The 26,178-nt window shown below is 42.1% G+C and overlaps 1 protein-coding gene across 2 annotated transcripts in view; it reads right to left on the bottom strand.

Annotated features, from left to right (window-relative positions):
* CERS3 (ceramide synthase 3) overlaps positions 1-24,244 on the bottom strand; it is a 169,978-nt gene extending 145,734 nt beyond the window's left edge. Inside the window, exon 1 of one of the 2 annotated variants that reach the window (XM_070775012.1) lies at positions 24,195-24,244. The gene's annotated coding sequence lies outside the window, so the exon portion shown is untranslated. Of the gene's footprint in view, positions 1-14,095; positions 14,799-24,194 lie in introns of those variants that run through there. The other variant, XM_070775011.1, reaches the window with a different exon arrangement.
* Between the last annotated feature and the right edge of the window lie 1,934 nt (positions 24,245-26,178).

The following is a 26,178-nucleotide window of genomic DNA, read 5'->3' as shown; positions in this document are numbered from 1 at the left end:
GCTGCATGCCCTGGTTTCTCTCCTGCCCAACAGTTGAAAGTGGGGATGACAGACCTGGAGAGCCTTTGAAGCCAATCAGCACATTAGCCCCAGTCTACCCATATCTGGACTGTTATGTGCAAGGGAAACAAACTTCTATCTCATGTAAGTCACTGAATTTTGATGCTGCTTACCTGCTCTGTGAAATGATTCTGGTCCCTTCAGTCCCTTTACCTATTTCCCTTTGCCAGCTGGCCCAGGAGCTTTGTAAGTAAGGAGTGGTGGAGAGACACTGCAGGAGCAGAGTTTTGTTTTTGGCTCTGGTGTGCTTCCAATGAAGGCTCCAGGAGCCCCCAGCAGCCAGCAGAACCCATCAGTGCCTTCCTGAGGAGTTTTGTGGCCAAGTACCTCCAAAGAAACACTCACCAATTGACAGCACCCTAGAGAGCAAATTTCTTGCAAGTTCCTGAGGGCTGCTTCCATAGCCAGCCAGTTCTCCTGGTTCCAATAGCAACCCTGTATGCTCTTTCAACTCCGGGAGTTGCTGATGGACAGGGAGGCCTCATGTGCTGCAGTCCATGGGGTCTCAAAGAGTCGGACATGACTGAACTGACTGAACTGATGCTCGTTCAACAGAGTCTGCACATCAGCCTTGGGGGCTACTTCCTTGTGTACTCTATCTCAGCCCCAGGGGTCATGACTGCTTCCTACACCTGTGATTCCTATAATCTTAGAGTTCTTCCTACTGGCCAAACCTTCATTCTCCAATGCTTCCTGACTTGATGGAAAAGTCTAACAAACTTTATGTGCTTACTCTAATACCAATTAACAAAAGCTAAAGTTATACTGAACAAAAGGCCTCTGAAATTGAAATGAGAAGAAAGAGCCTTCTCATTTTCCCCTTCTGATGCTGTACATAGAGTTTGCTTAGAGATTAAGGGTAGACTTGAGATTTCAGGAAGATGTGCTTCTACATTTTTGCTTCCACTGATTCCGAAGCATAGGTTAATGTCTCCATGAGCCAGCTATCACTTTCTACTAAGACAATACTTTTTCACTGTTAGTAAACATTATGGAAAAATTTCCAGCAGAGCTAATAAACCCTTAAAATGCCAACAAGGCACTTGGCATCTGTACGGGGTCACTTTCTCTCTCAAGCCAAGCCCCTTCCCTGGTGCTGTTCTCTTCAGGCCATGTTTCTCTTGGCTCTAAGAAAACTGCACAATACGCCTTGATCTAGGTTCCTAACTTAAATAGCCCCTTCCTAACTCAAATAATGAGCCAGTTCAGTTCAGTTCAGTCGCTCAGTCATGTCCGACTCTTTGCGACCCCACGAATTGCAGCACGCCAGGCCTCCCTGTCCATCACCAATAATGAGCCAGTAACATTTAATTCCTAGAAAAGTACAGGCAGGGTCGCCATTTGCTGTTGTGTGCAGAAGAAACCCCCTTGAGGATGGCTTTGCCTGTGGCTTATTGTCCAAAGCAACTCCAGCTGTGTTTGGAGGTGGCTGTCACTGCCCTTCCCCAATGCGCACTCTCTTAGCGCACACTTTCACACTCTTCCCCAGGGTGCACTCTCACTGCCCTTATCCAATGCACACTCTCTCAGTGCACACTCTCACACTCTTCCCCACTGCGCATTCTCTCAGTGCACATTCTCACTCTCTTCCCCACTGTGCATTCTCTCAGTGCACACTCTCACTCTCTTCCCCAGTGTGCATTCTCTCAGTGCACACTCTCACACTCTTCCCCAGTGCGCACTCTCTCAGTGCACACTCTCACACTCTTCTGCAGTGCACAATCTCACTGCCCTTCCCCAGTGTGCACTCTCTCAGTGCACATTCTCACTCTCTTCCCCACTGTGCATTCTCTCAGTGCACACTCTCACACTCTTCCCCAGTGTGCATTCTCCCAGTGCACACTCTCACACTCCTCCCCAGTGCACACTCTCACTGCCCTTCCCCAGTGTGCACTCTCTCAGTGCACACTCTCACACTCTTCCCCAGTGCATACTCTCACTGCCCTTCCCCAGTGAACACTCTCTCAGTGCACTCTCACACTCTTCCCCAGTGCGCACTCTCTCAGTGCACACTCTCACACTCTTCCCCAGTGCTCATTCTCTCAGTGCACACTCTCACACTCCTCCCCAGTGCAAATTCTCACTGCCCTTCCCCAGTGTGTACTCTCTCAGTGCACACTCTCAAACTCTTCCCCAGTGCGCACTCTCACTGCCCTTACCCAATGCACACTCTCTCAGTGCACACTCTCACTCTCTTCCCCAGTGCACACTCTCACACTCTTCCCCAGTGCACATTCTCTCAGTGCACAGTCTCACACACTTCCCCAGTGCACACTCTCACACTCTTCCCCAGTGCACACTCTCTCCGTGTACACCCTCACACTCTTCCCCAGTGTGCACTCTCTCAGTGCACACTCTCACACTCTTCCCCAGTGCAGATTCTCACTGCCCTTCCCCAGTGAACACTCTCACACTCTTCCCCAGTGCACACTCTCTCAGTGCATACTCTCACACTCTTCCCCAGTGCACACTCTCAACTGCTCTTCCCCAGTGCACACTCTTACACTCTTCCCCAGTGCACATACTCTCAGTGCACACTCTCACACTCTTCTGCAGTGCACACTCTCACTGCTCTTCCCCAGTGTGCACTCTCTCAGTGAATGCTCTCACAGTCTTCCCCAGTGCGCACTCTCACACTCTTCCTCAGTGTGCACACTTCTGTGAGTGAGAAATTTGTAGCACGGCCCTGGACCACTGGACCCCCAGTCTGCTTTTCTAGGCTCTCTTCTGCTCCCTTTCCCCCTCACTTTCTGATCCCACAAGCAAGCTGGTTGACTTTATGACCCTTAGAGCAAAAGGCAAGCCAACTCCTTTCCTGCCTCAGGGCATATGCATAGACTGCTCCTTATGCTGAGTTCACCCATCTTCACACTACTCTCGCCTCCTTATCCTTCAAGTCTCAATTTAAGTGCCTCTAAGATCTTTATCAAAACTTTCCATGACCCCTGACCCCATCACTCCTACAGCTAAAAGAAACATTCCTGTTAGATTCTTCCATTACTGCATTCTTTTTCTTCATAACATGTATCAAGCTTGTAATTTTATATATGTTGATTTGATTAAAGTCTGGTTCCCTCCCCAGACCTCAAGGTCTACTGGAGCAAGGACTACAGTTGTTTTGCTCACAATAGTATCTGTAAGTTGGCCTACAGAAACTGAAGGAACAGTAAGTTCTCAATAGATATTAACGGAGTCAACCACACGGACTTTGGAGACAGACGGTCTAGGTTCTAACACTTTAACTAGCTATGTGCTCTTGGACAACTAATGACAATTTCCTTATCTACAAAACAGAAATAATAATAGTACTACACTGATGAAGTTGTTAAAATGACAAAGTGAATAAATATTTGTAAATGACTGTATTATATGCCTGTTAAGTTGTAAATTGGAGTCAAGTTATTAAATACCATGTTGCCCTTCTAAGGAGTAGAACTAAATGAACTTTCACTTCCTAAAATTCTATACATGACACCTATTAAATTAGAAGACAAATTTAAAAATAACACTCAGTGCTAATGATGCTATAAATGTTTTATATATATCATTTACATGTAAATATAAAACCATTACATTCCTATGTTACTGGTGGCAACATAAATGATACCATCATCCTGGAATGGAATAATAAATTTTAGGAGTCATGAAAATGTTCAAGCCTACCTAGAAATATGTGTTATCTGAGCAAAAAAACTTAAACCCTGGTTAATAAATAACACTTTAGTGTTAGTAAATTATGGATTTTAAAAATCTGTAATGTTTACTTTTTAAAATGTTAATTTTATGTAATAATACACAGTTAATGCTAAAAATTGTGAAATTTATTGGAGAAGACAATGGCTCCGTACTCTTGCCTGGAGAATCCCATGAACAGAGGAGCCTGGTGGGCTACAGTCCAAGGGTTGCAAAAAGTCAGACATGACTGAGTGACTAACACACAGATGAAATTTATAAATATGAAAAGTTTTATAACATGTTTAAAAAAAGAAAACTCAAAATTACATCTATACTATGAGCACATGATAGTGTATGGTCTATATAACATACTATTTTAATCATTACGTATATGTGTGTGAGCATGTTTGCAGAGACAAAATCTAGATGGAAACATGAAAACAATAATTGAAAAGAGCAAAATTCTGGGTATTTAAGATTTTTAAATTGTTGCTTTCCAAGTAGGCACCCAGCTTCCCATGACTAAAAGATGTTATTAAGGTGATTTATTTCACCTTATTTTTTTTAAGGGGCTAATTTTTAAGTTAATGTTTCAAACACAAAAACTAATAGCTGATTTGAAATAAGGCAAGTTTGTTACCTACGTAAAACTTAACACAGCCTTTCTATACACACAAACAGGTAACTAAAATTTTAAAATGTGCTTATTTGGTCAACAGGAAGACAGATTCTTGAGATCTATAAACTGACTTTAGATTCTGGAGATAATAAAGATAACACAGCAAAAGGCATTTAAGGAGGCTGCTGCTGCTGCTGCTAAGTCGCTTCAGTCCTGTCCGACTCTGTGCGACCCCACAGATGGCAGCCCACTAGGCTCCCCCGTCCCTGGGATTCTCCAGGCAAGAACACTAGAGTGGGTTGCCATTTCCTTCTCCAATGCATGAAAGTGAATAGTGAAAGTGAAGTTGCTCAGTTGTGTCTGACTCTTTGCGACCCCATGGACTGTAGCCCACCAGGCTCCTCTATCCATAGGATTTTCCAGGCAAGAGTGCTGGAGTGGAGTGCCATCGCCTTCTCCGATTTAAGGAGGCAGTGGTCACCAAAAAGTAATTCTCCTGGATGCCTCTTCACCTTAATCTGGTTCATCTCTGACCTAGTCATTAATTGACAAAGACTGCCAAAGGCCAGCTCAGAACAGAGAGAGGCAAGTTACTGACGAAGTGTTTTCAGACTGGTGACGTGGATAGGAGCTCACACAAACACAGCTACGGCTGAAATCAGAAGGATGTAAAGCAACGTTACACAATAGGTAAGCTTCAGAAAAATGCACATCCTAGGGTTCAAAGAAGAGGGGTCCAAGATGATTGAGAAGAAATCTATGAGAAAGTAATACAGATTTGATAATTTTCCCTTCAAAGGTAGAATTCCCTTTCTCTCTTCTCCCTGCCCTGCCCCTTTTAGCTAACTTTGGAAGCCTAAAATACAAATTAATAGCTGGATAACCAGAAAATGGTGTTGCAATGGAAAGAAATCTTAACTCAATTAGCATCATGTCAGCATTTCCTTTCCAGTTGCTATTAAATATGTTGCTCTTCTCCTCCGAGTCCTTTCTTACAGGCTCTCCTCCCTTGTCTGGTGAGTCACACATCTTGCTTCACAAATTAACCTGTTATTAGTCCCAGGCACAAGTGAGTGATGTAGGCAAAAGCAAGGGAGTTGAGAACCTTGTTGCTGCTAGTAACTCAGAGGAGCCCAAGTCGAGGCCCTCATTCTGTCTCAAGTTTTCCCATTGGAGAAACTGGAGGATTGGCTGGGTGCAGAGCCTGCAGAAGCTCCCGCCTCACTTAGTCTCAGGTCAGGAAGACTACCATACAAATCATAAACCTGAAATCAAAGAATTAAAAAAAAAAAGGAATGCAGTGTTACATACACCACCTCAAGTAGCTCACTGTCTTTCAAATGGCTGAAAAGAAAGAACTTTGGATCTAGAGTCAGATGGCCTGGGTTCAATCTGTCACTTAATAGCTAAATGGTCTTGGACAACTCAGCCTCTCTGAATATTCATCTGAATTACCATTAAATGGTGCTAATTCTACAAGGACCTGTTGTGGATTAAGAGTGATAAAACAATGGCACCCCACTCCAGTACTCTTGCCTGGAAAATCCCATGGACGGAGGAGCCTGGTAGGCTGCAGACCATGGGGTCGCAAAGAGTCAGACACGACTGAGTGACTTCACTTTCACTTTTCCCTTTCATGCATTGGAGAAGGAAATGGCAACCCACTCCAGTGTTCTTGCCTGGAGAATCCCAGGGATGGGGGAGCCTGGTGGGCCGCCGTCTATGGGGTCGCACAGAGACGGACACGACTGAAGCGACTTAGCAGCAGCAGCAGCAGGTATGTAAAAATACTTGAATACAGTGAAGTACGGAATCAATGTTATATAATGATACTATCTTACTATCCTAATCTTATTGGGTAGGGGCAAAAATCTTTAAATCTTAAATAATAAGATTAAATGCTAAGTTTAAAAAGATTTTCCAAGGGAGAGGAATGGGACACCTCCTGTCCTTCATAGCTGCCTTCCTGCCATGAAGTGCACATCTCTCACTACTGAGAAAAGATAACTGATTTCGTATTTTTCTTTCAGTAAAGGGAGCCCACATAACAGACACAAACTGTGCTAAACAGACAGCCTGGAGACAAGCCCTGAAGAGGCTGTATTGTGTAGCGTCACCTGGTTCCAAACTCCACAAAGATCACAAGGGGGATGCCCAGACCTCCCCACACACAACACACTGGGACAGAATTTCAGGACAGGACGTGTAGGAACCCAAGGCCTACTGATCTGTCAAGAATAAGTGTTTGGGAATCTGAACACACATCCTCACCCCTTTAAAGCTATATGATCTCATCTGTAAACAGGTATAACAGTTTTTATGTCTGTAAAATCTAGGTCAGGATTAATGAGGCTGTGTGTCTAAATCACTTTGCATAATGCTTGGTGTATAGTAAGTGCCCAGTAAACTGCAGGTGTTGGTACTGTGGTCACTATTTACATTTCCTCCTCAACAGTATTGTGGACTTTCAGGTGGCACCACAGCCAGCCATCATTCACTGATTTCCTACAATACCTTGATCAGTATTGAGGTTACTCGACCAAGTATTAGTTGGGAAAAGCTTTTCTGATGGATAATTCATTTCCTTGACAGGGTAGGTAATTAATTTTCCCAGTGTCAGCAAGATTTCTTACATCATGATACTTGTCCTGTGCAGTCTCAACAAAGGAATCTTCTATGACAGAGAGTGAAACCTATAGAAGGGTGCACAGCCACATCTTGACCAAGACAGAATTTGGGGATTTCCCAGGTGGTCCAATGGTTAGGAATCCATCTTGCAATGCAGTGCAATGCAGGGGATACTTGTTTGATCCTTGGTCCATGGAGCAACTAAGCCCATGTGCCACAACTGCTGAAGCCTGCAAGCCACAGAGTCCTGCTCTGCAATAAGAGAAAGCCCAAACACTGCAATGAGAAGCCCAAACACCGCAACTAGAGAAAGCCTGTGTATAGCAACCAAGCCCCACCGCAGCCAAAAATAAACAATTTTTTTAAAAGGAAGGAATTTGGAACATCTGTCTTACTCACTGATAAAGAGGAGGCAAGTTTACTTTTAGGGAAGGACTTAGTGGCTCACCAGGGAAGGCTCCCCTGGTGGCTCAGATGGTAAAGAATCTGCCTGCAATGCAGGAGACCTGGATTCGATCCCTGGGTTGGGAAGATCCCCCTGGAGAAGGGAATGGCTATCTACTCCAGTATTCTGGCCTGGAGAATTCTGAGGACAGAGGAGCCTGGCAGGCTATAGTCTATGGGATCGCAGAGAGTCAGACTTGACTAAGTGACTTTCACTTTGGTGTTATCAGGGCAACATGATGAAGCAAGCCCCCAATTTTAATATTTAAAATATTTGCTTATGAAATATTTTCAACTGCCTCTGCAGAAGGAAGCATCCCTTGGAAAAGAACAAGATGACAAAGATTCACATAGTCTTCAGATAAGGGTGGCATGCATGGGTGTGACGGCCTACAGCACAGGACAGGGATGCAGTGAAGAAGTGCAGAAAAATAACCTCAATTACACGTTCCCAGCAGCTTTCTTCTTTGACTAAGAAATCATTAAAAAATAACAATAGAAAGGGGGATTTTTTCCCCCTAGCAAGTAGTGCTGGCATGAAATTGGGAAACTGGGCACCTTCTGCCATAGTCACTATTTCCTCCTTTGAGCCTTCCTCAACCAGGGCAACTTCACTGCCTACGGCCACCAGCTCTCGCTACTTACTCACCCAAAGAAAATAACTTGTAAGACCTCAAAACTGAAAAGAACCAGTCATTCCTGTCCAGGTCTATCTAATGCAAGAAGTTCCTTAATGAAAAAAAATGCAGGTAACACCCAGGTTTTAAGTAGATGGGGGAAAGACAGAGACAGAGAGACGGAGACAAAGAGAGACATGTGGCATATTTGCAAAGTCTAGAATACAGAGAAAATATCTCATCTATTAATTATACTTTTGGGAGAATTAATGATTAAAATCATGGCTTTAAATTTATGGATCTTTTGCCTGCAAAAGTACCTGGAGGGAAAAACATCCTGGGTATATTGTATGAAAATGTAACATATTATTTAAAAACAAAAATTTCCCTAGGTTTCTACACTTCTCAAATATACATTCTTTTGAAAAGGGCATCCTTAAATTTCTTTCCAATATATATTTATATGATTTTCATTTGTCTCTTGGATTTCTGCCATTAGCTGCTGTGAATCAAAGAAAATACCACGCTGACACATACCAAGGTCCCAAGTCAGTGCCACACCAGGTATAGCACCAACTCCTTTTCCCTTGCTGGGGAAGCTCCAACATGTGCCAGTTCAACCTGCTGCTACTCTACTGATTATGAGGTGGGATCTACAGGTTTCTAAGCCTTTTTAAAATTTCTTCTTCTCTAAACTAAAATTTATTGAGTATTTCCTCAATTTTTTTTTCTGCTAAACCATACAGTAACCTGATTCTGTAAAGCAGGGGCACTTGGGAACCTAGAGAAAAGTGGTGGAACTGGGGCTGGGCTGACCCACAGGGCAGGTTGCTGGTACCACGTGCTGTAAGAGGGGATTCCAAGTTCCCCTGTGTCATTCATGTTGGTGAAACTTAATTATAAACGTCTTAAGGTTGACCAAAAACAAAAAGATGCTGGGAAAGTAAACAAAATAATCGTATGATATTCAATTCCTACTGTACTGAAGAGCACAGATCCAGAACTTTAATGTTTTACCTGCCACATCCATATTAACACTTAGATCTTTATACATTTTGAGTTTAGAAACAAGATTTTGTCCATATAGGTATTCAAATGGTCATTCTTTCCTTATAGTATCTATAATGTTATAAACCAAGGGTCCAATATGTATTGGAGTTAATGTATTGCAACTGATACGTAAAGCAGAGGTCTGTTTTTGGAATTTCTAGTCTTTTTCATGGGTCTAGTGTGATTTTGACTTTAATATATATATTTTAAATTACCTAGTTAAGTCTTCCTTTCAGCTAGTACTGAGAACCACTACCAGCTACAAAGGCTTTCCTGGTGGCTCAGTGGTAAAGAATCTGTCTGCAACACAGGAGACTCAGGTTTGATCCCTGGGCCTGGAAGATCCCTTTGAGGAGGGCATGGCAACCCACTCCAGTATTCTTGCCTGGAGAATCCCATGAACAGAGGAGCCAGGCAGGCTACAGTCCATAGGGTGGCAAAGAGTCAGACATGAGTGATGCATGCACCAGCTACAAAATTATTAGGTCAGGCCAGGAAGGTTATGCAGTGGAATGGAATAGAAGAGAAAACATCAATACATATCAAATATTGTTTGGGAAACTTTTTCCAATTAATGTGTGTGTACATTCTAAGTGGAGATCTGGAAGTATTTACCATCAGTGATCACCAAAAAACAAACAACAAAAAAAGGTTTGAAAACCACTGCTAAAATGTAACCTGTGAAAAAATTACTTAGGAAAATCCAACCTGAATATTATTTTACAGCCATCATCTAGCAAAGTTCTGAAGTTTTTCTCTTTCACAGGTGGTCGTAGACCAGAATTCACAGAAAGCAGGTATACAGGAAACAAGCACAGGAAAGCCAAGCTAATGGAACAAGAGGAGCTCATCACAAGTCTGCAGTGCTGACCCAAGGTCAGAGGAGCTCATCACAAGTCTGCAGTGCTGACCCAAGGTCAGAAGGAACAGTGAGCCTGTGATGGGAACATCACACATGAAAACTGCTCATCTGCACAGTTTGAGATTTGTTCAGCATCAGCATAGTTTACAGTTTTAAAGCTTTAATCAGATGTCAAGCAAGAAAACAAAATTTGAGGGGAAGAAATTGAAGCCAATTTAGTTATTAAATGATGTTAAGTAATCTTCATTATTGAAGAAAAGGCTCTTAGAATTTTTGCTTGAATCTTGAAATAATTATTGTTCAGCCTGTCAGTCTAACCAGTGAGTATTTATTGACTATCTGCTAAAGTATGTCTGGCCAATGAAACCAAATAAAAGAAATAGGCCTTGTTTTTGAACATAAGGACTTTATAAAGAACAAGTGGATTGTGCCATATGATTTTCCCTTCCTAATTACTTCATTGTAGAATATGGAAATGTAAGTAAAAATGATTTCAAATCCCTCAATGTAATATTTTATCTTTTCAAATAACCTAAATATATGTATTAGCTGTGAATTTTACAGTTTTCCCATTAATGAGAATTGTATTTGGTAATTATTTCACAATATATACAAATATTATTATGTAACAACATCTGAAACTAATATGTAAATTATATCTCAGTTTTTTAAAAAGCTAGAAAACTGCTTCCATTTCTCCTTTCTCCAGGCCCAGTGACCACACACCATGTATTTCAGAGGGCAGAAGGCCCAATCTATCGCACTCTATGACATGAGAACTACAGTTTTGCTGCACACACAAAGTCTGTATCTTTTGATTTTGTTTTTATATTATGCACATGAATGTGTGTGTGTGTGTCTGTGTCTATGTCATGTGTGTGCATGTGTGTGTGTGTGTGTGTGTCTGTGTGGGGTATGTTTGTGTATACCAATCCTGAGCAGAGGGATTTAGAAATTCTGGTTAAGTATCTCAGTTTCCTGGTATTTCCTGAAGATATAATTCAGGGAAAAAAGGGAACCTTTTCATTGAGTTGGAATTTCTGTACACTAAATGCCAGCTATGCATCAGGTCTCTGGTCAGCTCAGTTCACACTCCTTAGAACACTAAACAACTGCTCTCCAAAGACTTTTGCCAGTGACCACGTGGGCAAAAAAATAAAGAGAAAATGGTTTTTAAAATGAACCAAAACATTTTCTATTTGAGCAGCATATAAACACTCACTGCCTGGAAAATTCTAAATCCTCCTACCTGGGAAAGGAGGAATGTATCTCAAGGTCACATCCCCTCTTACACAGCTCTCTTCCATTTGTTAGTGGGTTTCTGCAGACTTTAAGGTCTGATAATAATGAAATTTCAAAATAATTTAACTGTTTCAAAACAGTGACTTCTGCAGTCCACTTATAATCAAACGTCTATCCCCCATTCACAGAAATCCCTGGAGAGAATTCAGGCTATTACAGTATTATATAAGGTTAAAGATTCTTAATCTCTCCATCCACCTGCTCTTTGAGGGTTTATTACCTAAGCCTTAATTAGGCTTTTAACTTAGTTTATATTTTCATCCTTTAAAATCCTTGCTACAAGACACAATCTGAAGGCAACGTGACCCATAAAATGATGAGACTGACCGTTGGACTGGGCTTACAAAAGTAAGTCTTGTCACTTTACAAAGCCTTCTTTCATAATGCCAACTCTCTGGTCTGGGCTGACACAGAGTTGTTCAGTCATTCTGGATCTACCAACTACATAAAAAAACTCAGGGTGTATAAGACCAACAAGGGCAGTGGTATTGGGTATGCAGGTGTTGCCAGGAAAAGGAAGAATACAGTTGTATTGGATTCCAGAGGGAGCTTCCCTGTGTCCCTCTCGTATCTTTCTGAGATGATCTGCAGTTTATTGGGATTCAAAGTTAGGGACAGATGCCAAAATACTATTCTTGATGCCAATTGGCCTACTTAACTCCAGGCTTTTAGCTGGTAAATAAGTCAGTTGCTCTTGCCCTCAATCTGTCTTTATAAAGGTATATTATCTCCAGTTCAAGCTTTGTCCCTAAATTCACACTGGGAAGGCCCTGGAAAGCCCAGGGCTCTTGAGTAGATGGCCTGGGACCTAAAGCACATGAATGGTTGCCACACTACACTCTGTTTCATGAGTTCTTGGAGCCAGACCCTCCTCCCACACCTCTCCTGTCAGTAATGCTTCTACTATGGCTTTGTGGGCCCAGGAAAACTCAGATGAATTCTGTGTGTGTGCGCGTGTGTGTAAATGTTTGCATAAAAGCACATCCTTCCTGACCTCTAACTCTGAAATGATTAGCAGAACAAACTGACTTTTGTAAAAGAAGTATCTGATGTTCTTGCTTTTTGCCAAATTCTACTATATTTTAGGGGAATCTTGACACAGGACTTTCATTACCCTGCTTCAGAGGCTATGTCAAAGCCAGACTGTATCCACGATAAAGGGTCTCAATAATCATAATGTAATTTTCACAGAAAGTCAGTCACACAATGATATAATAAATAAGCACCAGTCAGCTCCATGAGGGCAGGGTCTTGCCTCTGTTGTCACTGCTGATATCCCCATGCCCAGAACAGGATCCAGCATGTCAAAGCTTCAACAAGTTATTGGAGAAATGACTATTATTGATCGAAAGTCTACCATTTTTCAATCATGCAGATGGCACTTTCGTTATTTGTCTCTCTAGTCCTTATAACAAGGCTATATGATGGACATTATTACAATTAGCTTATAAACAAGGAAACTGAGGTTTGAAGAATTTCACTAACTTGCCTAGGTCACATAGCAGGGACTCAAATCTAGGTCTGTCTGCCTTTCTAGTCCATGTTCAGTCAACTTCATCATGACTTCACTCCCAGAGCAGAAGCAAATATAGATTCATGCTTGGTCTTTTGCTCTATCAGATATCAAAATTTTCATATTATGGATTCAGAAACTCCTCCATGTGACAAGGACTCATAAAGGGCTGATGGAAAAGGATAGGAATACAGAGGGCTCCAATCATACATATATTCTGTGTGCAGAAAGGCAACAGAGTTCTGGCTCTCTCACCTCCCTACTACGCTGCTATAAATCTGAGACTAAATTTCCTTATCTGAAAATGACATGAGTCTTGTCTCACTGAATTAAATGTGAAATGCATAAATACACAGTAAGGATTCAATTAGTGCAGTTTACTGCTAAACCCAGAATTATCTTCAAACTTATGGAAATTAATGTGATTGCTTTTAGAAATGACAGAAATTTTTTAATGGGAAGACTATACAATTATTATCTGTATCTATTTTCCTCTTCAAGAATTTATCCCTTTGTCCAGGATTTTACTGATGAAATTTTAAGTGGAAACCCAAGAGAAATGAAAGGTGTTGTTTAAAGTCTGAACCCTCACTTGTAGTGGAGAAAGACCTTGTATATTGCAGATTAATGAATGAATCATCATCCGGCAAGTTCCCCAAATTTCTTTCCCTTGCTCTGTATAAGGCTTTTCAGGAAATAAAATTGCTCAAAAGAATACCTTCACTAAACATGGGTTAGAAAAAATAGAGTTTTGCTTTTGTTTTGTTTTTCTGCACAAAGCTGGAAGTTTTAGAATTAATCAGCTAATGTCTTCTGGACATGACATTATCTCCCTCAAGATGGAACAAGCTTAAAAAAGCTTGTCACTGTGAGATGAGCAAGTTCTGCCTTGTTCCAAATTTATGACATTCTTAAGTAGTCTGAAGTGGCCTTTTCCATGCTGCCTGGAGATCCATGGGCACCCTTTTCATTTCAGCTTGAGTCAAGGCTTTCCAAATAAATCAAGCTACACTGACGCAGCGTTCAGCCTCACGTGATTTCACTCTCTGAACAATTCTTCCTGGGCCTTCACTGAATCAGTTTAAACTTGCCAAGAGCAAGTAATACAGGTTAGAAGTTTGAATTCACCATTTACTCATTACTAAAAATGTATCAAGCAAATGGCTTTGAACTTCTGTTTTCTGTCTCTCTCCTGCATCAGGCCAAAAAACAAACATTTTGATCATTTCTCTCTCTCTCTCATGCACACACACATACACAGAGTCAAGACCAACTTGGTTTTGAAGGTACTCAAATAATAACAACATCCGTAAGATGGTGCCTACCTTTCTGAAACTTCAGTGCACAAAGATGCCCCTGGCTTGTGAAAACAGTCAGAGCCAGACTCCCAGCGCTCCAGCCAGCTTCGTTCTCATCAGAGAGCAACACACCTCACTGCTGTGTAAGCTCTGAAATTCTTTCAGAGACCCACCCTCTAAAGTTGCAGGTCAAGATTTCTGACTGAGGGCAATCAGTGACGTGGGGCACAGCTCCTGGAGGACACCTTCAGGTTCTTCCTGATGCAATGCTGTTTTCTGTTTCACCACTTGGAGAGGAGAAAATTGGAATCCATTGAGACAGTGAATCACAAATGCATCAATTGCTTCATCGTCATTGCGTTTCAGTGCACACAGTAAAAAGTCATTCGTCAACTACTACTCAGGATAGTCTTGCTCTTTGTATTAAAAGGAAGGGGTTTAGTGGCTGAGAGAGACCCGAAACACTGCTAACAGCCCTGCACAGTTCTCTGAGCTGGTCTGACAGTGTATTACTCTCCAGAAGCCTGAAACGTGGGCATGGATTTTGCTAGCTAAATCACCACCACCACCACACCACAAAACTCATTAACTAAGGAGCATCACTCTTAGAAATGCAATTTTTCCACCTGTTTCCTAGCAATTGAGAAAAATCCCCTTTCTGAACCATAAAATGACCAAAAAAATCAGGTCATCTTTTCTTTTTAGAATAGTTGGATGCGATTCGCTTTCTTTTGATTTGTGTCTCAAAGAATAATCATCACAGACAAGGAAAGACAAACTCAGTAGCATGATAAAAACGTTGTTTGCCTGCTTCAGATGCTTCCATTTTAAAGGCAGGTGTCCCTCATTTTACAGAGCTTGAGATGTTACACCTTTTTGGGACCATTTTCACTTTCCTTTGTCTGAAGATGAAACAGCTGCAACCGTGGATTATTTAAAGATGCTCTGACAAGTAAAAAAGCTTCAACAAGTTGATTCCTGTCCGTCTCATAAGCCGAACCTTGCCTCCCAGGAGGTCTGGGCAGTGCTGCCTCCCTGAAAGCCTGGTTTGAAGCTCTCCTCATTGGCTGACTCTAACCGCTGAAAGACAGCTTTCTTCTTCTGTCAGCTTAATAGCTGACAGCAAAATAAAAGTTGACTAGAGGCAGAGAAGGGGAAAATGCCAGTTAGAAGTTCTCTGAAACTTTACAGTTTCTCAAATTTCCCTAATGAATTTAGTTCAAAGAAGGAAAACTGGTCAAGGCCCTTTCACTCAACACTTACTTATGCAATTCTCCTAGTCTGGTTTTCTCTTCTCAGATTTTTTCTATTAAAGGTTTCATAAATTTTAAAGCTCATTTGGCAGGCGGTGATCTGTCAGCAGATTGGGCAATGAATGCACAGACTGTGGTTCAGATCTTACCAGATCTTGCCAGGAGACTATGCAGAATTACCCCACACTGTACATTTCTAGTCTGTTGTTTAGTCGCTAAGCTGTCTCTGACTCTTTGCAACCCTATGAACTGCAGCACACCATGCTTCCCTGTCCTTCACTGTCTCCTGGAGTTTGCTCAAACCCATGTCCATTGAGTAGGTGATGTCTTCCAACTATCTCATCCTTTGTTGCCCCCTTCTCTGCTTGCCCTCAATCTTCCCCAGAATCAGAATCTCTTCCAGTGAGTTGGCTCTTTGTATCATGCGGCCAAAGGATTGGAGCTTCAGCATCAGTCCTTCCAATGAATATTCAGGACTGATTTCCTTTAGGATGGACTGGTTGGATCTCCTTGCAGACCAAGGGACTCTCAGAGTCTTCTCTAGCACCACAATTTGAAAGCATCAATTCTTCGGTGCTCAGCCTTCTTTATGGTCCAACTCTCACATTTGTACATGACTACTGGAAAAACCAGAGCTTTGACTATATGAACCTTTGTTAGCAAAGTGATGTCTCTGCTTTTTAATACTCAGTCTAGATTTGTCACAGGAGACAACCAGTCCTTTAGACTCTCCTCTTGCCCTTTCCCACTATTGTCCAGGCAACAGAAGCAGGCAACTTCCATGCCCGTCCATTGGCTGCTTTCTGCTCTCTCTTACCTGATGGAAGTCTGACTCACCTGCCAAGTCCCACAGCTCTGACCCCACCCTGTTGTGTGTTTATAATGATATTACAGCACTCTACTCTACTATTACAACTTAGCTGGTTTTGTATCTGCTTCCCCACTACCCGGGCTTCTCTAGTGGCTCAATGGTAAAGAATCTGCCTGCAATGCAAGAGACACAGGAGATGTGGGCTGGATCCCTGGGTTGGGAAGATCCCCTATGTCTTGGAAGGAAGACATAGCAATACACTCCAGTATTCTTGCTGGGATAATCCCGTGGACAGAGGAGCCTGGCAGACTACAATCTGTGGGGTTGCAAGAGAGCTGGACTCGACCGAGCATGCATGTAGTCCCCACTACATTGGTAATTCCTCTGGAATATGCCTCACACATCCTTATATCCCTGGAGCTTAGCACCATGCTGAGCTGTTCAATACATGTTAATAGTTAACACCCCAACTTGTGGGCAACCAACACTCAGTTTCACTCTGCAGATATCTGGGGAAAAGGATACTTCTGAACTCTACTCTGGATTCCCTCAGAATTAAATAAGCCAAAACAGTACTGTAGGATCACAAGTTTGTCAATTATGTAGCTAAATATATGTCATCTACTGATAAGATGTATGTACAAATCAAAGATAAAGTATTTATACATAGCTCATAGCTTCTCTATCATCAAAAGAATCTCACATCTACTATATTTCTTGAGTCAAGGACAAGGTATAGTTCCTCCTTCTTTAGAGACAGATGAAAAACCTGTACAACAGAGGACAGCAGCTAGAGGGATAGAAGGGAGGAATTCTGGAGGTTTGCTGGTTGTGACCTGGGGGAGTTGTTAGCCTGAGTTCCTCTGAGGAGTTTCTCTGAGAAAGATAAACACAAACATATTCCTTCCAGGACTCCTAAGGTAATGATTTTCTTTTTCCCTTTTTTTTTTTCTCTTTCTCACTTGTGCCTCATGATAAATGTATCAGTTCATTGCTAACAGAAAACAGAGAATGCAAAGGAAGCATGACAGAGCAAGATGCATGTGTGGGTGTCATTTCCAGGAATTACTGTTTCATTTTATTAAAAAACTTTAGGACTTAAGACATTAAATCAGTTTTATATATTTGAATCCCCATTCAGTTCAGTTCAGTTCAGTCGCTCAGTTGTGTCTGACTCTTTGTGACCCCATGAATCACACCATGCCAGACCTCCCTGTCCATCACCAACTCCCGGAGTTCACTCAGACTCACGTCCATCGAGTCAGTGATGCCATCCAGCCATCTCATCCTCTGTCGTCCCCTTCTCCTCCTGCCCCCAATCCCTCCCAGCATCAGAGTCTTTTCCAATGAGTCAACTCTTCGCATAAGGTGGCCAAAGTACCAGAGTTTCAGCTTTAGCATCATTCCTTCCAAAGAAATCCCAGGGCTGATCTCCTTCAGAATGGACTGCTTGGATCTCCCTTCAGTCCAAGGGACTCTCAAGAGTCTTCTCCAACACCACAGTTCAAAAGCATCAATTCTTCGGTGCTCAGCTTTCTTCACAGTCCAACTCTCGCATCCATACATGACTACTGGAAAAACAATAGCCTTGACTAGACGGACCTTTGTTGGCAAAGTAATGTCTCTGCTTTTCAATATGCTATCTAGGTTGGACATAACTTTCCTTCAAAGGAGTAAGCGTCTTTTAATTTCATGGCTGCAATCACCATCTGCAATGATTTTGGAGCCCCAAAACATAAAGTTTGACACTGTTTCCACTGTTTCCCCATCTATTTCCCATGAAGTGATGGGATCAGATGCCATGATCTTAGTTTTCTGAATGTTGAGCTTTAAGCCAACTTTTTCACTCTCCTCTTTCACTTTCATCAAGAGGCTTTTTAGTTCCTCTTCACTTTCTGCCATAAGGGTGGTGTCATCTGCATATCTGAGGTGATTGAGATCTCTCCTGGCAATCTTGATTCCAGCTTGTGCTTCTTCCAGCCCAGCGTTTCTCATGATGTACTCTGCATAGAAGTTCAATAAGCAGGGTGACAATATACAGCCTCAACATACTCCTTTTCCTATTTGGAACCAGTCTGTTGTTCCATGTCCAGTTCTAACTGTTGCTTCCTGACCTGCATATAGGTTTCTCAAGAGGCTGGTCATTAATAGATATTAAATCATTTATTAAAATATTAGTGATTCACTACATTTTAAAAAGTGAATATTACCTCTGACAATAAAAGGTAAGCAATCAAGCCTGATAAGAGTGGAGAGGTTTCGAGGGGAGTAATAAGACATGTGTTATAAAACGGATGAGTTTTTATACACAGAGCAATCTTGTCACTAAATGTTACTAAAGTAAGAAAGAGTGTAAAGAATAGTTCACAGTGTAAAAGAGGGGCAGAGGATAAAAGCAGGCAAATCCAATCCGGACTTTGGAGGACTATTTTGGAACTTAGAGGAGGAACATAGAGGAAGCAGGACACAGGGAACGGACTGTGGGCCCCAACGGGAAGCAGACCCCTAGATATGGGGCCACAGCTCCACTGGCAAGGACCAGAGGGCACCCAGCTGCATGTGGTATGGACATGGAGGAAAGGGAAGCAGGGCAGCTTCTGATATTCTAAGCTGTGTGTTATATTTGAGACCAAATCTTAATTTTCTAGAGAAGAAAATATAAGTTTAATAGAGTTTATCTGCTTTTCTCCTCAAAGGAGAGAATCTCTTTCAAAAAACAGTTATCTGGCTATGTGAGCAGGCTCTCCACAGCCTTGTTTACCAGCCCCGGTGAGGGCCAACCAAACGGTCTCTGCCTTGGTGATGGGGCAGGCCACATCTCAGCTGGTCTCCTCCAGAAAGTTTTTGCTGCTGAACCCAGTGCCTCTTTGTGCTCATTGTGTGATCTTACTCTTACTGACTGCGTGACTCCAGACAAGTCACTTAAGTCTCAGTTCCTCGGGTTTCTCAGCTGCAAAATGGGGAAAATAACAGCAATATCTTACAGAGTTAGGAAAACATTAAATTAGTTAATATCCATCAAAGCTCTTAGAAGAGTACCTGGCACATAGTAAACACTTTGTAGATTTTAGCTATGATTATAATAACCAATATTATTAATATATTTAATCTATATGCTTTATTCCTATGTTTATTCCTAATAGACTTTATTTTTTTGCACATAGACTTAGTTTCTCCAATTAAATCTTGATTATAAGGATTGTATAAAGTTTTCAAGTAGCACCCATGACCATTCTCTGAACACAGTATTTGTTCATTATCTCACTTAGCATGCATTTACTGGCTTCATACTATGTGCCAAACATAAAACATTATGTGTTTTGAAGGCTCTAAGGATCTCAAGAATAAAAATACAGAGTGACTTCCCAAACTGATACAGATGCATATTCACAGAGATGAGCAGAATTGTTCACTAACCCTATAATAAAGAGTGCAGAGGGAAATGGACACATGTACATGTGGTACGAGTATATCTATATGCTCTACCCAGGTGCACACTGGGACCATAGAGGAGACAGACTTCAAAATTTACTACTTCATAGCCTTTGTGCATGCAAGTATAAGCCATGGATTTTAAAAGAGGAGCTCAGACTGCATAGTATGGCATCAGGAAACAGACTGGAGTTGGCAGATAAACTTTTCATCCTCAAAATCATTAACCCCATGATTGTTCCAGTCTGTGAAGGCTTGAATTGGTAGCTTTAACATCTATATTCCCTTAATCCAACATTGTGCCAAGCATTCCATATACCTTATGAGTTGTACCAGCACTACACAGGTGTGAAGAAAGAGGAGGTAGGAAGGAGATGAGTGTTTGAATAAATATCTGGGCCACTGACACCATGTTATGAATACCAGACAATCAGGAAACAAAATGCCCCTTATATATCCAGTCATCATTCATTCATGTATTGTATAAGCTGCTTGAAACACAAAGATGAAAGCGAGACCCCTGAGCTCAATGAGCTTCCTGTCTATCTTTTCCCTCTCACTCACCTTCTCCCTCTATCCCATACCCTACATACCATGTGCCAACAAACAACCAAGAGAAGGTGTGCTTGGCAACCTGAGACCACCAAGGATGGGCACCTCTCTTCAGCTTGTGAATTCTTGGGAGAAAGTTTTTTAAAGGCAGGATGGAGTCCTTTATGAAAAACACAAGCTGGACTAAATTTCATGATGACAGCAACTAAGATTCATTCCCAAGAATAAGAACTCACACTTCTCTCTCTTTATTTGACTTTGATACTCCACAGGGCATTAGAAATACAGACCAGGCTTGAGACACAGACTGAGCATGTGTGGGTTTGTGGCTGTTGAACAGGTGCGGACAGCCTTTGGTCATTTCCAGACCCTCCTAAAATAAAGTTCTAGGACAAATGCATTTCCCCTCATTGGTTGTATTTGTGCCACCAAAGCATCTACAGTGACCAGAACACTGTGGTGTGACTGAAAGTAGTACTGAAATTCTAGTCCTGGGGTCTGTGTCCTGTCTCCGTCTAGTCTCTGAGGGAGAGCTGCCCTCCTCCTTTAGAGCACTCTAAAAACACAGCCTACAACAAAATACTTCCTTGTTCCAGAACTTACGGCTTCTTTATGCTGGTTACGTGAAATCTAACTTCCACGACTGTCTATTTCCTAGCCACTCCTCCAAACTATGATCCCAGGCAGCCTATCCCACTTTGCTCCCCACTGTCCCCCAATACCAATCTCCTCTTGGGGTGAGCCAGTGGCTATGCTCATGCCCTGCCTGCTATCCCTCCTTATCCAAGCCCCACCCATTTCCTCTGGGAAACTTTGCCTCTCAAAGCAACTTGAATCAACCTTTCTCTTTACATTTATCATCCAAGTCATACCATCAGGCCCATTTTATGTGCAGTCCCATTCTTTAATAGTACAGCACAAAAATCCTCTTGTAACTCAAATTGATCAGTATATTCCTTGTCTCCCCTAGGCTGTAAACAGCCTGTGAGCCCAGATCTCACCCCAGAAACACTACTAGGTTCATAGGAGACGCTCAGTAAATACTAGTTACGGATCTGATAATATGCTTTCCTCCTATGTTTTAAGCTGCATGTACCTTCTGCTGCTGTTCTTCCTCCTTCCATGGTATTTTCATTCCTTCAACAATTATTTATTGAGCACCTCCTATGTGCCTGGAAATAGGAAATCACAGTGAACAAGGCAGCGATGGTCCCCGCTTTCTAGCTACTTAAGGATCTCAAACTTTGGCTATTGCTGGAAAAAGCAAGCACATTCCCTGAATGTCAACACTCACTTGCTCTATTAACAGATCAACTGAACTACACAGTGAGTGCTGGAGTCTAACACTTTGAAAGAGACTAAAGGGATATGAGCAAAATACCACTCAGACTAATTATAAAGTGCCCCTCACAGGTTTCTACTGAGATCCAAATTGAGGAAAAACAATCCCCCACCTTCTTAACCTCTTTTGTGTTAGGCTGGTTTTGAATTAGAAATTTAGATTATCACTTTATTTGTTTCACTGTTGGGTGCGGTCTGAAAGTGTCCAATAGGACAGGATGATTTCCATTCATTTATCTCTTTTTAAAATAGATGCCTTATCATTTCTCTGGAATAAAACTGCCAAATATTAGTTCCTCTTAAAATAAATCAGGTATAAAAATTGTTTCGCTAAAAACTAATAAGATGCATCACCAAATATTTACATGAATAATTTATGGTTATAATGTTCATTAATTCATACATTTGTGGAATTCCTATCATAGCAGTTACCAGTAAGTACAGTTAAAAAAAATAGGTTGCTTGATGATGGTAAACTGTTTGCAAGGTCCATTTGAAAAATAAAACATTAGCCAGTTACAATTAAATGTCTGACTGACACATTAGAGAATAAATTATACATTGGGAAATTAGTTTCAACAACTATAGTCCAAACTTTAAGTTATCTAAATCCTTAAAATAAAAATCAACCAACCAACTAGTCAACAAATAAACACAAATACAAAATGTAAAAATAATTATTATAGCAAGCATCACTGACTGAATGAACAAGAATCTGAACAAACTCCAGGAGATAGTGAAGGACAGGGAAGCCTGGCATGCTTCAGTCCATGGGGTTGCAAAGAGCTGGACACCACTTAGTGACTGAACAACAACAACCATTAAGAGCTTTAAATTTTAGTTAAAAAATTAAAAAAATCTCTTATCAAAGCTGAAAAGAAAAACATCTTTGAATAGCAAAACCCCTTTGACATCAGATATGCTCTGAATCAGGTTTTTAGAAAAAGTAACATCATAAGTAGGACAGATCAGAAAACTCTCAGATTATTTAACTTCATTACTGAATTTTAGCAGGGAAAATGCAAAGCAAAGATCTTCATATGGTCACACATGGCAACAACAGACATAACCTATAAATCATGCATATTTTCACAATAACAATGATGGGGTTTGTGGCTTCTATTATCAGCAACCACTAGAGTGACTGATCTCATATATTGGAGCAATTTTACCATTCCATTCCTTACACATCAACAACCATCTACAATGAACGTGATGGATCAGATACCCAAATACATGCCATGCTAATACCATGTAAAGTAATTATAAAACATGGAGCTAATTAGGGCAGAAATACCATTTGACTCTTTCATAGTTTCAATCTTTGCAAATAATTGTTATCAAGATAAATTATTATTACTGCAAGGTTACTTTCTATACATGTAACATATTTGTCCTGATCTAAACCTGTAACAATTTTTAAGATGTAATACACAATAAGTAAACTTTATATTACAACCTAGTACAAATATACTTGTTAAATATACATAACTGGAACCTTACCCAATGGTTCAGTGGGTAAAGAGTCTGCCTGCAATGCAAGAGACTCAGGAGACACAGTTTTGATCCCTGGGTTGGGAAGATCCTCTTGAGGAGGAAATGGCAACCCACTCCAGTATTCTTGCCTGAAAAATCCCATGGACAGAGAAGCCTGGTGGGCTGTAGTCCATGGGGCCAGAGTCAGACACAACTGAGCATGCTCGCTCAACTCAAAGTTTCACAAAACAATACTTATTCATACTATTTATAATGTACTCTCTTGTCTATTCTAATCTTCAAAAATGCTGGTCTGGACCTACTAAATTTGTTTACTGAACAATTAATGGAAGATAAGGCACAATTTACAGTAGGCAAACCAACTTAACTGGATCAATTTACCCTTTCTACAACTTCACATTCCACCCCACACCCCCATTTCAGTTGATTTAAATTTAAATGATTTCTTTTACCCCCCATTTTCTGATGGGGTAAAAGAAAAACTGGAATAAACATCAAAAATCACAGGGTGATTTAGGCCTACAAGCTATAACTATGAGGAATAGGATGGGTGCCTTTTTCATCTTTGAGGTCCCAGCACCCAGATCTCACAACCGGGTGTAAACACATACTGGGTCCTTGATACATTTGGTTGAATTTTAGAGTAAAAAAAGGGTATTGTTAAGAGTTTCCTTAAGGTCACACAGGGATAATAACTTTCACCTGAGAAAAACGAAGCCCCTGAAGAAGTGCTGGCCAGGGATACAGAGGGCACGGCGGTCTGTGAATCGAGTCTAGGCCTTGAGTCCACTTCCGGACAGTCCCGGGGTCCCTTACCTTGAACTCCACAGAAATGTGGGCTTGACCCCTAGTCACCCGAATGAGAAGATGGAGCCAACCCAGCAATTCACAAAAACCCATGAAGGCAAGACAAAGAGGGAAACCCGCTTGGCACTGGAGTCCTGGCACAAGTCTAACCGACTTTGCAAGGCCGGTAGGCAGACTGCAGCGAGACGGCGGAGACTCGGCCCAGGACTGGGCAGGGCTGCGGCCTGATGGAGGCCAGGGCCGGACCTGGCCTCGACCTGCGCCGGGAAGGGGCCTGGTACACGGCTGACCGGCGGACGGGGCATGGCCTCGGCATGCATCAGCACAAGGGCCTCTGACACGGCCTGCGCGGGGACCGGACCGGGACAGACCTCAGCCTGCGAGGCGCCGGCACGCAGCAGGCCGCGGGCCCCGAGCCACACCCTCTCCGCACCTTTCTCTCTCGGGCCTGAGGCTGGGCTCCGTCGCCAAGCCGAGCCAGGCGGCCAGTGCGGCGGTGCATCCTGGGACGCAGGCCAGGCGGCCAGTGCGACGGTGCATCCTGGGATACAGGGCGGCTCATGGTCGCTGAGTGCGCGGTGCCCGGGCTGGGCGGGGACTGGGGGGCCCGCAGGCCGCCACCCACCAACAATGTGCTGACGGTGGCAGGGACTTCACCTGGGGCGGCACCTCCTCCGACATGCACACTGACACGGTAACAGGGGCTAAGTAACTTGTCCACGGCTGCCACATAGCACAACTGGGCTTTGAATCTGGGTTTTTCATTATTTCAAACCCGGTGCCCTTGCTACTCAACTACACAACCTCTCCAGGGGGCAAATACCACTGTAACTGGCCTACAGACTGTTTACAACTTGGAGCGTAGGGACAGGAATAGGACCCGCATTTGCAGTGATCTCTCATTACAATGTTGAATGAAGACATAGATCGGAACTGGAAGACATAAAATGGGGCAGTAAAAAAAAAAAAAAAAAGCTCCAGTAAAAGGGGAGTGTTATTCTTTTGAATATTTTATTAAAATATAATTCTATGACAGTCGTTTATAGATAAGATAGTATAGTGTGGTAAGGAAAATGGGCTTTGGAGCCAGAGAGTCCTGGGTTTAAACTTTGACTCTTCAATTTATTAATTTTGGGTTGTGTGACCTTGGACTTTTTAGTATTTTTAAATGCTTTTTTCCTCGTGAGTAAAATAAGGATAATAATTACTCGTTGCAGGTTGTCCTAAGGATTAAATGAGAAAAAACAGTCTGGAAAGTATTTAGTATGCTACTGCTGCTGCTGCTGCTGCTGCTGCTGCTGCCAAGTCGCTTCAGTCGTGTCCAACTCTGTGCGACCCCATAGACGGCAGCCCACCAGGCCCCGCCGTCCCTGGGATTCTCCAGGCAAGAACACTGGAGTGGGTTGCCATTTCCTTCTCCAGTGCATGAAAGGGAAAAGTGAAAGTGAAGTCGCTCAGTCGTGTCCGACTCTTCGCGACCCCGTGGACTGCAGCCTACCAGGCTCCTCCATCCATGGGATTTTCCAGGCAAGAAAATGGAGTGGGTTGCCATTTTCTTCTCCAGTGAAGAAGGGCAGAGTTCAGATATTCCACCAGAATACACAGAAAAGAGAACAAAGTTAAGAGTGTTAAGAGAGGAAATTAAGCATGGAGATTAGAAAGCAGAAGCTCAATCTGCAAATAAATGATTTAAAAAATGAAATGTAAACACTTGCCATGAAGGCATGGCAAAAGGGATCCCGGGGAACATATCTGGGATGGTATGTAAGACTCATCTTGTTCCAGGCAAGAATACTCAAAAGGGAGCCAGACCTAGACAGAACCTCAGGAAGTTCTTGAATTTCAAGGACAATACATTATTTTGGACACAGCCATCAGAAAATCAGATAACCTAAAAATAATCAAATAAGGATGGTTTCAGCTTTCTCTTCCAGAAGCTAGGGATAGAAAACAATAGAATAAAAATGGCAACAGTTTAAGAAAAGTTGCAACACAAAAACTATTCCCAAACAAGTTGTCATTCAGGTCAACAAAATGAATGGTAACCAAAAGACATTCTGGTACACAATATAGGAGGTCTCAGAAAATATATCCCTCTTCCTAGAAAAACTGCTGAGAGGTACCCTAGACTTCCCTCTTGGAAACATTACCCAAGAGGAGCCAAAATTGAGATTAGTTCATTGGATACAGTGTGAAACATAGTTAAGACTAACAAATAAAATGGTGATAATAAAATGGCATCTAAAAGGCAAAAGTAAAATTTATGTCAGTTATACATTCTAGAGGAAGCTAGAAGCTTCCTAGAAGCTTTGGGGGGCCGGGATGGGGCGGGGGGGGGACAACATTTTGGTTAATGAATTCAGATGAAATTAATAATGGCCAGAAAACTAAATGGGGCAAGAAAAGGAAAAGTGAAC

Source organism: Bos indicus, chromosome 21 (assembly GCF_029378745.1).
Source record: "Bos indicus isolate NIAB-ARS_2022 breed Sahiwal x Tharparkar chromosome 21, NIAB-ARS_B.indTharparkar_mat_pri_1.0, whole genome shotgun sequence".
NCBI classification, from domain to species: domain Eukaryota; kingdom Metazoa; phylum Chordata; class Mammalia; order Artiodactyla; family Bovidae; genus Bos; species Bos indicus.
Note: the sequence above shows the minus strand (reverse complement) of the source record. Positions and strands in the feature narration are given on the sequence as shown.